Source organism: Parasteatoda tepidariorum, chromosome 1 (genome assembly GCF_043381705.1).
Source record: "Parasteatoda tepidariorum isolate YZ-2023 chromosome 1, CAS_Ptep_4.0, whole genome shotgun sequence".
In the NCBI taxonomy this organism is placed as follows: Eukaryota; Metazoa; Arthropoda; class Arachnida; order Araneae; family Theridiidae; genus Parasteatoda; species Parasteatoda tepidariorum.
Window position 1 is genome coordinate 18,727,094 of NC_092204.1, and position 13,969 is coordinate 18,741,062.

The following is a 13,969-nucleotide window of genomic DNA, read 5'->3' on the forward strand; positions in this document are numbered from 1 at the left end:
CGCCCACATGTTGCGCGGACTGTTAGAGACTTCTGTTCAGCACAACGCATGCAACTTCTTCCTTGGCCTGCTTATTCGCCGGATATGTCGCCTATTGAGCACGTGTGGGATATGGTTGGTCGGCGTCTCACTCGTGATCCGCGTCCTGCAGTTTCCAAAGACGAACTTTGGTTGCGCATACAAGCGATATGGAATTCTCTTCCTCAAGCAGATATTCAACATCTGTTTGACTCCATGCCACGTCGTATAGCAGCACTTATTGCAGCGCGTGGTGGCTGCACCAAATACTGATTTCGGACGCTTAATTTGTTTCTTTTGTTTTGAAAATTTCATCATTTATTTGTATCAGTACAAGTCGTTTCTGCATTAAATTTCATTTGATTCTGATGATTCTTTCATGGTGTTGCATTTTCTACAAACAGCAGTTTATATATGAAAAGCACTTATACGAAAAAAGTGACAGTTCGTATTTGCTTACACCAACTATTTTCTTTGCTTACTTTTAAAAAGCACTATGCTTTGACTTTCAAGTAGATAGAACTATTTTCAAGAATATAACTTTTTCTCAAGATAGAACTTTTTTTTCGAAATAAATGCTAATAATGAAACACGTGTGGTATCATTTTCTTTTGAAAAATAATTATCGTCCCATTAAAAGAATGGTAGGCAGCAACGGGTTTGGCGGGACACACTATGTTATTAAGAGAGGATTAACTCAAGGATACACATTGATAATGTAATATATGAAGATAGCAGTGGTTGGAAAAACTTAGTTTTTTTGAAGTTAACTACAACTACTTTGTTACAAGTGTAGTTAATTATGACTACAACTATTTTTTTCTAAATGTAGTGACTAAAAACTACTTTGGAACTGTAGTAACCATTTCACTACTTTAAAGAGACAAACTTGCAACTGGAAAGAGAAAAAGGGAATAATTAGTAAATATTTATTCATGTTTACATGAGCCAGTTTGCTATTCTAAAAATTTTTTTTCAAATTTCTTCATTTAATTTTTAACTTGTTAGCCTTTCTCCACAGCGAATATTCAATTTAAGAAATGTGAAATTATCAAACACTTGAAATTTTTTAATTATTTAATGCTCTCTTATTTCCTCTAAGAAATTAAGGACATCGAAAAAACGTTCCCTTCCTTTGAAATAACATCAATGTTTTGTGCATTCGCATGTGAAAGTGTGTCCAAAGTGATTAATTATCTAATTTTCGTAATGGCAAGTTTAAATATTAGTTCTATGTGATTTTATATACGTAATTTCTGTTAACACTCAGCTGCAGCCACAGGATCATTATCATTGCCTCCATTGATGGATCCACGAAGATTTTTACTCATCAAATTCAAAAATAAAGTTGCGCTAGAGTCGTGTTTCTTTACTAAATTAACGTTAAAAATAATTGCCAGGAGTCTCTACAAACTACTGTTTTTTTTGTATTGCACTATTCACTACACTACTTTCTGGAAAAAAGTAGTCTACTACCCTAAAGACTACGAAAAATGTCGCGACTACTGTAGTTTCACTACTTGTAGTGCGCTACTTCCGACCACTGGGTGGTAGTTATAAATGAATAGTTAAATTAAGGAACTATGTGAATATGAATTAAGTTTCTACTTTTATAAATAAAAAAGTAAACTACTACACTACAGACTACGAAAAATGTAGCGACAAAAGTAGTTTCACTACTTGTAGTACTCTACTTCCGACCACTGGGTGGTAATTATAAATGAATAGTTAAATTAAGGAACTATGTGAATATGAATTAAGTTTCTACTTTTATAAAAAAAAAAGTAAACTACTGCACTGCAGACTACGAAAAATGTAGCGACTACAGTAGTTTCACTACTTGTAGTGCGCTACTTGGGTGGTAGTTATAAATGAATAGTTAAATTAAGGAACTATGTGAATATGAATTAAGCTTCTACTTTTATAAAAAAAAGTAAACTACTACACTACAGACTACGAAAAATGTAGCGACTACAGTAGTTTCACTACTTGTAGTGCGCTACTTCCGACCACTGGGTGGTAGTTATAAATGAATAGTTAAATTAAGGAACTATGTGAATATGAATTAAGTTTCTATCACTTTTTGTTTTTTAGGCACACGTATCATCACGGCAGATGCAGAGCTCGTATCTGAGTAGCCGTCGCCCTGTTTTTAGCCACCCTGTGCATCAAGTAAAATTATTTATTTCTCATAGTGGTAAAAATTATTTTAAATCAAGTTTATTAAATTACGAGACACAAGTTCTGCAATCTCTGAGATAAAATCCTGTAAAATCCACAATGTATGCGTGAAATGTAAAGGCCATACACCTTAAAATAAATTCAATCAATCTTAGGAGATTCTCATCACGTGACGTTTGCTTTCATCAGTGGGATGCAAAGGTAAAAAGCTGGCTCGATTTCAGAGCATAACAAATTTAAGTGTCGAGTTTCAACGACATCAAACAGAGATCTGTCTCTCTCCAAAGCAAATATCGACGAACTCTACTCAGTTCTGTGGAGTGCTCCGGAGTTAATTAACTTTGCTTATAAACTCATTAACTGAGCCTTGGGGATTTTGTTTTCATTGCAAACTGGGGACGTCGCAAGAGAAATAGCACTTTGTCCTAGAAGCTTTGAAGACGGAAGTGGAAGATTCGATGAAACGGAAAAGTTCTAAAATGGAATAGAAGTCCGTTAAAAAGAATTGGATTTATTGTATTGCTTTCGAATAATTTTCAAAGTGAAATTAGCTAGTATTAGGATAAGATAAACAAATGGTTTATAAACAAGTTTACCATATCTTAATGATTTTTCTTAAGAGGTGTGTTCCTTGAGACCTGTAATCAAAACTATTCTCATCGTTTATAGCAATTCTTTTTTAAAAACCAAAATTCAGCTTATTTCATTCATTTTCAACTTATGCATACACCATGAAAAAGATCATAACATGAAATATTGCATTCTACACATTAACCCTTTGTTTACGGTGTACCATTACATGGGGTCCACATGTTGTACCAGCCGTAAGCAAAGGGTTAAATGGTTTCAAATATTATTAATAGCCTTTTTTTTTTGGCTAGTATATTCACAGCTGTTAATAAATTTTTAAAAAAAATTTTTTTAAACTTTTTTTTTCACCCAAAAAGAAGCTCCATCATTTCAGGTTCCATAACCGAACAAAATTGGTCTAGCTGTTCTAGAAACCTGTAATATAAATGAATAGAAAATATCCGAGTGAATAGATTCTAGATTTTCTAGATGTCTAAAGATTCTAGACACTTGTTATCAAATTGACTGCTACTTATATTTGCTGAAAAATTTTAATATTTTTTCCTGTAAAGTCGATTATATAATAATGAAAAATAAAATTCGATTCGTTATAAAATGATTAGAAAATGATAAAAGATTTTAGGAGTATGATCATACAATCACGATAAAAAAAAATGAACTTCATGGTGTTTCGATTAGCGTCTTAACCATGGGTGATAGTAGTTATAGTATTGATTTCTTACATTCTTTTTCAAAAGTAATACCTAACTGTTTCAAGCCCTTAATAAACAATGTATTCCGCAAATACCAATCTTGAGATATATTTTAAAAATTATTGTCAAAAATGAAGTCAAATGTATGCTTTGTTTGAACCTCCCGTTAATATTTAAACTCAAGAAGAAAAAAAAAAACGGTTTAATTGATATATGAAACCGGAAATGCACCGAAAAATATTAAAAAAAAATTTTTTTTCAGATTTTTTCTGTGCAGATAAACAGAGCACCCAAATCATTAATGGTTTAAGAGATTTTGATTGATATTTTCTTTTCTTTCTAGTCACTTAAATATTAATTTGCAATTCCTTATGTGAATAACTGAGATCATATTTACAAAAGTATTTAGGGTGCTGACATAGAACCACCCTATACATGCTGATTCAAGTTACTTACAACGTATTGCTTCTAGGCTAAATTCAATGAAATATTCATAGGCAGATCATCCTGCTGGTGACCTGTCTGTTAAAATACAGATGTGCAATACAGCTACCTACAAATGTACAGCGCGCAAAGCAAATGATAATAATAATAATAAATAAATAAACGGACCAACCGGAATAATTTTTTGAAATTCACTTTCTCAAATACTATTCATCCGAACTTGCTTGAATTTTGTATTTTGCCACATAAAATTATATTCTTCAAAATGATGCAGAAAATTATGCCTTACAATTCAACAATTTTTCGACCATTTTAGAGAGACAACAATTTTTCGACCATTTCATCATACAGAGGTTACATTCTTCATGGAGTTATCTTTAAATAAACGAATTTTATAAATGTGGGCAAAATTTTTCCATTCTCCTTAAAAGTTCTCGAAAGTTTTCTGTTAAACACAGCTTAATTTTTAAAAATGTGATTTGACTTAATTCGAATATGTTATATATTTATATTATTAATATTTTTCTTTTATTAATGTATTATGGTAGGCAGAACAAGGCTGTTTCAGTACAATTGTAAAATTAATCCTTATGATGGAAAACTTGAGCTAACATTTTTTTTTCTTAAAAAAAAAAAGAGATCATTTTAAAAGCACAGTAGATACAAATGAGCAAATCATAACTATGAATTCACAAATGATCAATTTCACTTATGAGATAATATTTACTTAAGAGCTCTGCTGAAATAGTTTTAAATCTAACCTTTAAAAATATTTTAATTGAGGAAATATATTTAGATAAACATTTCATTTCGATAGAATAAAAAAAAAAACATTTTTTTTCGAAAGTTGTCGCGAAGTTTATGCTTTGAAAAATATTTCCAGAAATAAATTTATAGATTCTTCAGGTCGATTGATGTTTAAAGTTTTTTTTTCCGAAATTAAAAGTTTCAAACATGGCCACTGTGACTTTTTCTTTTCTAGTTTATTTAATTATTTTTACTATGCTTTTAATGTAACTATTTTTCTACTGTGAGAAGTTCTTGTTCAAAAACCCAATGAAAATGTTACTCTCAATTTTCCTTTTAACCAGACAACTATAAAAAAAATATTCTGGCCACATCTTATTTACAGTCACTGAATTGACAAGACCAATTCTTTCTTTTGTCTGCTTCACGCAACGCTCTTATCTTACTTTTCATTCACAGAGAGCCAGTGAGAGAAAGAGAAAAAAATTCGATAGCTCTTGTATGTTCATCGGCGTAAAATCTCTGAAAACGATTTTTTTTTATAAGGATAGTTCTAAAGCAGGGACAATTAAGGTGAAAGTCAGAGAGAAACTAATTTTTTTATTCCTGACTTTCCCCATTTAGTAATTGTCGTCGAACATAATGAAGAGTCTCACTCAGTTTCAAACGTAATCAGTATAGCTTTTGCAAAGTAAATAATGCATTGCAGGGTTACAGAAAGTTTGAAGAATATGTTTGGTAAATTATAGTGTTACGTTGTAGCATCCGTCTATCTTGTGTTGATGCTACCACTGAATTATTATATTATTCTATGGAACTGTATGATCAATTTTGTTTTAGTATGACTTAGGATTATGTGTAATTTACACCAACTAAGAAACATTTGAAAAGATAAATATCACTGAATATTTGTACGAAGCTTCCAGGAATTTGACACGAATCCTTGTATTGTAGTGACAATTGAAATCTTATGCAATGTGACCGAATATTCAATTCTGATTAAGAATGTGCTGTGATTATCGGTATTTGATACTAAAGAGAAATAGTTAGACGAGGACACTAATATTTTTATTGCTGACTTTTCCTATTTAGTAATAGTCATCGAACTTCTATTAATGTAGCTTCTCACTCAGTTTAAAAAGTAATCTATATAGTTTTTACATTGCAAACTCTGCATTGCAAGGTTGTAGAAAATTTGAGAAATATGTTTCGTGAATTAAAATGTTCCGCGACGCTCTTGAGTTGATTCTTCAACTGAATTATTTTAATGTTACAAAACTGTATGATCAATTTTGTTTTAATATGAGTTAGGATTATGTGTTATTTATACCAACTAGGAAACACTCCAAAGATAAAATCACTGAATATTTGTACGAAGCGTCTGTTTGGAGCTTTGTAGCTACAATTGAAATCTTATGTTATGTAACTGCATATTCAATTCTGTTTAAAAATGTGTTGCGATTATTTGTATTTGATATTAAAGAGGAATAGTTAGACGTGGTAACTAATTTTTTTTTATTGCTGACTTTTCCCATTTAGTAATTGTCGTCGAACCTCTATTAATGTCACTCAGCGTGTCACTCAGTTTGAAACGCAATCCGTATAGTTTTTACATTGTAAACTTTGCAATTGAAAGGTTGTAGAAAGTTTGAAGAATATATTTGGTAAATTAAAGTGTTTCGTGATAATCCTGAGTTGATGTTACAACTGCATTATTATAATATGTTATGAAATTGTAGGATCAAGCGTAATTTATATCAACAGGAAACATTTCAAGGATAAAATCATTGAATATTTGTACGAAGCTTCTGCTGGGAACTTGACACGGAATTCTGCATTACAGCGACAATTAAAATCTTATAATTATGTAACTGTATATTCAATTCTTTTTAAGAATGTGTTACGATGATTTGTATTTGACACTAACGAGAAATAGTTCCCAACATAATACAAAAAGTTTTTTTGAGTGTGAATTGATTACTCAAAAAATTTTATACAAGAAATTAAGCCATTATTTTTAAATATTACCAGCATTGATTTGTTATCTAATTAATTTCAAAATGAAATTTGGTAGTTTAATTTTCAATACAAGCCCTATAAAATTAATTTTTAAAGTCTTTTTACATTTCTGATTGCAGGTTCTGAAACAAAGAGTTAAAACAGTTGCTAAAAAAAAGCACAGGTTATGCTTTTACTGAAGCGAAAATGAATGGAAAAGTTTTATTTAAAGAGACAAAGGAGCTTTCGTTCCCACCAATACAATTTTATTAGAAAACGAAACGAAGCAATCTTATAAGCGAGAGATAATCTAAAAGAAAGGGAAATTTAAAACGAGTTGGAAATTGAATTGAAAGTTGAAGAGAAAAAGGGGAGCGGAGGAAAATTCTAGCAATCCCTTTAATCCAATATTTAAATCACATTTACTCTTACATTCAGAACATTATATAAACGAAGAATTCCATGAAAAGAGAGAGTTTCTTTTAAAATAATGGATGGAAAGTTCTTTTTAATCGAAAAGTATCTTTTTCAATTATTTAAAATTGAAACAAAAATTTCTCGTGCTGAATGCCACAATATTTACTATTAGTTAGGTTAACTCTTGGTAAAGTAGTAATATATATCTGGACCACTTTACAGGGCACTTATCAACCCTTCTGTATTCGAAATTCTTTACAAAATTATAAAAGCAGACGCAACCATCAATACAACCAAGTTTACAAGATATAACCCATTGTAGCCGAGGCAGAAAGAAGATGAATAACAAAACCAGAAAAACAGCAGTGGCCGATAGGGATTTTCTACTTTGGATTCTTACCTTTGTTTTTTCATCTTTCTTTGGCAACTTTATGTTTTATATATCAAATCACTTTTGTTTTTTCTCATTCACGCCTGGCAAGTCTTGAAAATGGGCGACTATTTTTGAACGCTTAAAGCATGTCGACTGTTATTTCCAATTGGTATGTTTTTGAAGACAATGAAGTGTTTAATCAAGTAATATATTCACCGCTTCAGTTTCTTAGGATAATTTATTTAATAAACCATTGTTTTTACAATTACCATAAGCTCCTCGAGACCAATTAAATAGATAATGAGTATTAAACTGTAAAAGTTTTAATATTCAGAGTGGTACATAATTGTAGAGGTGAGCTTTTCGATTGAAAAGGGCTAATTGATTTATTTCAACCATACCTCACCATAGAGTTCGTTCTCTTAAAATTCCTATTTCGGCAAACACATTCTTTAAAACTTGTAATAAGGATCTCAACAGTGGCACAAATGGTTTTTTATTTACTGCAGCATTGCATGCATATATTGAAACAAAATGCATGCTTTCAATTCAGTTTTACTTGGAAAACTACTTCTGCTCTCTTCTTTACAGCACATCTGGCCGGGATAGCCAGGTTGGTAGAGCGTTGGCCCATGTTCAAGAGTTCGTGAATTCGATCCCCACCGGTCGAAGACTCCCTATGTGACTGGTTAAATTTGTCGGGTTACTAAGTCCTCCAAGCTCCCATAACAAATTATACACCTGGGGGTACTGAATTAGAGATTGATCGATCTCTGGTTCAGGTCAAAATTACGATCTGTGGATGAATGAATGGATGTATGAATGAGTTCGCACTTTAAAACAGGCTGTGACGCGTGTGTGTGGCTGAAGATTCTTGACCATAGATGGCGTCACTGAAAAATAAGAAACGCACCCCCTGCCTTAAATTCATTTGGTTTCACCAAGCAGGTTTACTCTTACTGGTATTTTGCAAGTGACATTAGAAACAACAAGAACAGCACATCTCTAACTCCATGTCTCTTCGAACGTAGTTATCATCCTTATCCCTTATAGTTGAAATGGTACGGAATAGTTTTATTACACAGGCTTTTAAATCGCTACAACTTGTGTTTACGTCTTTCTCGTACATGAAAAGCACCAAGCATCGGTCAAATTGGAAAACAGTTTTAATTGTAGTTTTCTTTTGCTTACGCTCTGTATAATGTATATGAGCATTTTTACTTCTTCCAGAAAGAACTGACTATATGCTGCCCTAAACAAGGTAACTTTAATTATAACCACCCAGTAAGTACATCAGCCATTTAAAATATCCTATTTTTTATTCAACATAATCGGTTTTCCAAATAACGTTTACATATATTTTGAAAGATTTATTGCGCGATAATGTAAAACTGGATTTTCGACGTCAATTATTTTTATATTTTTTAAAAATGCTCCTGATTTTCTTAATCCTGGAATGATCCTGATTCCTGATATATATATTTATCGAATATTTTGGGACAACTCGAATGGTTTCTAATGGTTTTCAAAGAAGTTATTAAATTGCTTAACCTATCTTAAGATAGAAAAAAGAATCCACTGTAAATGCCGTTACCAAAGCCCATTGTAATGTAATGGTGGTCAATTTTATTTTCTTACTCCAAATATTCCTTCAAAAAAATCTTGAGTTTTAGAGAAATTACTGTTTAAAGGCATAGAGTAATATCATGATAAGCCACAGTTTTTCTAAAGGGGATATTTTTGCATCACATTGCTCCTTAACAAATTTTAAGAATTTATACCAATTAAACAATTTAATGTATAAAAACAATTTATTGTCTGTATGGAAAACGTAGTGTTCATAAAAACAGTTACTAATACCAAAGCGCACTTCCTCCATAATTTAAAAATGGGTTTTTAAATTGTTAAGGAGGCAACTTTTTGTTGTGAATGCAGAAATTGTTTTGTAAATTTTAGAGTGCAATTTAAATTAACAAACCATTTCTGAAAATTTAACCATTTCTGATTAAATGCTGTTAAACATTTCTTTAAATTGTTAAGACTTTTAATTACATAGGAAAAAAACATTTTATGTTTTGTATTAGAAAAACTATCTGACACTATAGTGCTATAAATCTTTAAACAATATAGAAAGCGTGAATAAATTTCGCTATTATTGAGAAAAATATTTCGCCTATGCCTGAAAATTGTCTGCTTTGTATAATCTTTTTGTTTAATGTGATACGCTTATTTTAAATTGAATATACTCAAATAAAACCGTTCTCTCAGTTTGATGACATATAAGTATAATAGCAATTCAACTAAATAATATTTTCTGATAACTTACTTTAAAATGTTCCTTTAAGTTAAATAGCTTATTCGCCGATCGATTTTACTGTTCAGAAAACCAACGAAGTCAATAGATTCCAATTTAGACCGAAAACAAAATAACATTGATTCCAGATTTTCGATTTCAAATCAGAATTCAGCAAGAAAAGGAACCAATAATGCTTCATTTATAAATCGAATTTATCTCCAGTCTTGGAAATAAGATTACCGGAACAAAGAATAACAAGAAGAAATTCTTATCCATGTATTCCCCTATCGTTCTGTTTTTAGAAATATTTGATTCTGTTGCCAGATCTATTCACTTTATTTTGAAACAAAAACCTTTACCTTTTTCTTTATCGTTTGGTGGAATTGGAAAATGTCCAATCGTCCACAAAAGACTGGGTCAGGCAGAAAGCTTTTCCGTGTTCTTTACCTTTAAATACGAGTGCGAGGGTGACAAGTCTTTAGCATTTGTCAGCCGCAGTTCTTTTCAAAACACGTAAAAGATTTCAGGGAGTGTTTTCGCTTTTGAGATTTAGTGCGATACACTTTTCTTCGTAACGACGCAATGTCGTCGGAAAGTGTTTTTTAAGAACAAGAAAGAAAACAGATTCATATATCTATAAATGTAGAATCACAACATCTGAACAGTAAAAGAGAAAATAGAGAGTATAATTAATAATTTATGAAATTCTATCTAGTAGGTTTTTGTTTATGTTTAAATTATTGAGGTGACCAAAATTACCTTATCTTTACTTCGTAATGAAGTACAAACTTTAACAATGGTATACTTGCAAGTGGCATAGTGTAGGTACCTCAATCCTGATTGGTTGTTAAAACGTAGCATTTGTTTGCGTTAACAACTGTTCTTTTTTATCTTCGAGTAAGCCAAGCCCGTCAAGTATCAATTCTCTTAAGTGGCACATTCGAAATTCTTTCACAAAGATTCTTTCTCTAGGATTTCAATTCTTTCACTATACAAATTTACAAAGAGACTTAATTCAAAGACAAGCACGGAGGCATGTGGAACATAAACAAACTAATTATGCATCTAAGTTGCTAGGTACACAAAACAAAAACATATAACAATTGCAATAAAATACTTAAGAAAATAATAATTCAAAGTTAAATAAAAGAAGTGGACGAGTAAGAATTTTATTTCAACTGAGCTCTGTATTTAACTTATCGTTAAATAACATTCTAACTTATGTAGAAAAACTTAGCTGAACTGAAATACGCCATTTTGCTGATAGAGTTTAGCTGGCATTGACGTCATAGGTCACGTGTGTGGGTACGGGAGGTCTTCTTGAAGTGAGAGATTTTTCATTTTTATTCTAGTTTGCATTAGAAGTATTTTTTTAATGTTTTTTCTAATACTATTAGTGACATTAATGTTACTATCTGTTCTTTTTCATGGCTATCTTTCAAAACTGTGCATTTCACCAAAAAAGAAATAATTTTGAAACTGTTAACTCCAATAAAGATCCATTTCGATAAAAATGCATTTTCTATCATTCTTTCATATGAACGTCATATTTCTTTCATAAGAACTGTAGATTAATTTTTTTTCCAAAATGCTTTATACAAGGTATTTTTTTATGAGATTTTTTATTGAATGATGTGAAAAATGTTATCTAAAAAATGACTTCCTAATTTTAAGGAGATAGGGATTCAACTTAACTTTGGCTAAAAACAATTTTTGAAAGATGCCAATTTTCAGTTAATCAGTTAGTTTCTTGCTAATTATATTTATAAAAAATGTTATGTCTTAAAGAAATGATTATTAAAATTCAACTGTAATTATCGGGATTAAGCAAAATTCTGGCATTTTTGTAGAAATTATGAAAATTGCTACATGTTAGAAAAAATATCAATATTGCAAAAATAATTTTTTTTCCATTAAAGTATGTTTTCGGTTATGCAGGGGAAAAATAGAAATATTGAAGAAATGGGAATTTTTTTAAGGAACTTAATAACAGGAAAACAGTTTTTCCGCACTACATTACCAAAAATAACAAAAGCTGTGAACTGTGAATCACTGTTCTCCGATTGGTTTTTCTATTATTTAAAATAATGTCTTGTCATCCTCTCATTTCAAAGAAATTATAATTTAAATCTTCGCTTAACACAGCAACGCCTATCTTTCCAACTCCGTGCTCGTTTTACAATATCTCGGAAGCCGGAAGATGCGAAACCAAAATCGGATCTTTTATATTTTCGTGTCGCTGATTTAAAATCTGCAATCGGGTTCTCCTCACAAAATTACAATTTTTATACAATTTAATAATATATTACCAACCAGGATTTTTTAAAATTCACTAAAAAGAATACTAACTGTCTCCACTTTTCTGCTGTGTTGGAAATGGTAAGAAGATAGCAATAATACATTCGGTTCAGAAAACGAAACGTTAAGGTCACATGTTTTTTGTTTTAAGTGTTATATATAAACCTTAACACTCTTTATAAACTTATACATTTTGGTGAAACTAGATATACTATTTTGGAAAAAAAAAATCTGTAGATTTCAGAACAAAACTAATTTCAGATTTGAAATCCCCCACGCATTCGAATTCGGTAAGATCAAGTACTTGCATAAATGCTACAAAAAGTTGTTCCCTAGTGTAATTAACAAGGTAAAGAGTAGAGTTTCCGAATGTTGCAGTTCAATTAGTTTCAGAGATGCTATTAGCTTCGGATACGAAAAATATTTTTAAAAAATGTAGAGAACTACAAAGTAAAATTTGGTTAAAAACGGTCACTTTTGCTAATTTTTTAAAAGGCTCAACCCGTCTTAACCAGGGAAGTCGCCCGTAGTAGCCTTAAAAATGTGACACGCATTCAATCTTTATTTTATATATATGTATAATTTTTTTTATGAATGATTCTATAATTTTATTTTTATATTTAAGTTGGTAGTACAGCTGTAGTACAGTTGGTAGCTTTATATTTCGATGTTATAAATTTACTTTAAAATAATTTTGATTGCAATCATATCGAATTAAATTAAAATTAGATATTATATAATGATAATTGAAATGTAGATTGTTTAGGATCAGGCAAAATGAAAAAAAAAATCTGATCACAAAATTAGATATTAATTGTCATCATTCCTACTTTTTTATTTTAATTTTCGTTGCACAGTCGACCCGACTTTATGTTTAAGGCTACCTATGTTTAACTCGTAGCTCTGTAATTTTGAACCCAATCCAGAAGATAAGGGATCTCCTGAATCAAGTATTGGAAGAAAATTTGCACTCGCGGAGGACTCTTTGATAGAACTAACCCAAATTTTTGCTGCTACATACTTAGAAAAATTCTCCTCAGGAAGAGTTAAATTTGGCAGGTATGGCATATATTTTCAAACCTGAATTTAAGAAAGAATACCACCATGAATATAAAACGGATGAAGCGGATGAAGGTGAGATTTCGTTTATGAAAACTAAACGTTAGCATAATTTTTTTGTATATTATAAATAATTAAACAACTCTTAACTGTTTTCATTAATTTATTTATAAAATTTTTTATGCTTAATTTTGAAAAAAAGCTGGTCTTCGTCAATCCTAATTAAAGAAAATGCTGATTATTTTATTAGTATAAAAATTATATTCAGATAATTTAGAATTCTATTTGTAGCTATTATTCTATTAACCATTTTTTGGTTAGAAGCAACATCGTGAGTGTCAAAAATTATTTGTTCTGCATAAATAATAAATTAATGCTATGGGCAAATCTATTATATATAATTCTCTTACGTGGCTCCCAAATTTTGTCTGTATTTCTTTTCGGTCGGTGGCAACGTTTGCTTTGTTTTGAAAACACCAAAGCATTCTGCCTTTTAATGATGTGTTTCTGATCTAATATACACAATTCTCTTACGTGGCATCCAAAGTTTGGCTGAAATACTTTGTACAACTAAATAAGATTCTTTTCACAACAGTTAAATATTTACTTTATTCTCTTCATATATACAGAGAAAACAGTCGGCAAAGAATTCTGTTAGGTTAAAAAACATTTCGCTAAAAAAAGAACAAATTCTAAAAGAAATAAAAATAAACAACTTAAAAAATAAAAATGCTGTTGCCAGCCATAGAATTTTTTGAAAGTTAACTTAGCAACATAAATCAAAATGACATAGAAGCGCAACTAGATCAAAATTATGATACCTGAGCGCTTGACGTAACAAATCCTTCAATTCTA

At 30.6% G+C, this 13,969-nt stretch overlaps 1 protein-coding gene across 1 annotated transcript in view; it reads right to left on the minus strand.

Annotated features, from left to right (window-relative positions):
* The window catches only part of LOC107438152 (Microfibril-associated protein 1), a 40,326-nt gene extending 30,349 nt beyond the window's left edge, over positions 1-9,977 (minus strand). The window contains exon 1 of the mRNA XM_071177418.1: positions 9,788-9,977. The gene's annotated coding sequence lies outside the window, so the exon portion shown is untranslated. The remainder of the gene's footprint in view (positions 1-9,787) is intronic.
* Positions 9,978-13,969: the final 3,992 nt, after the last annotated feature.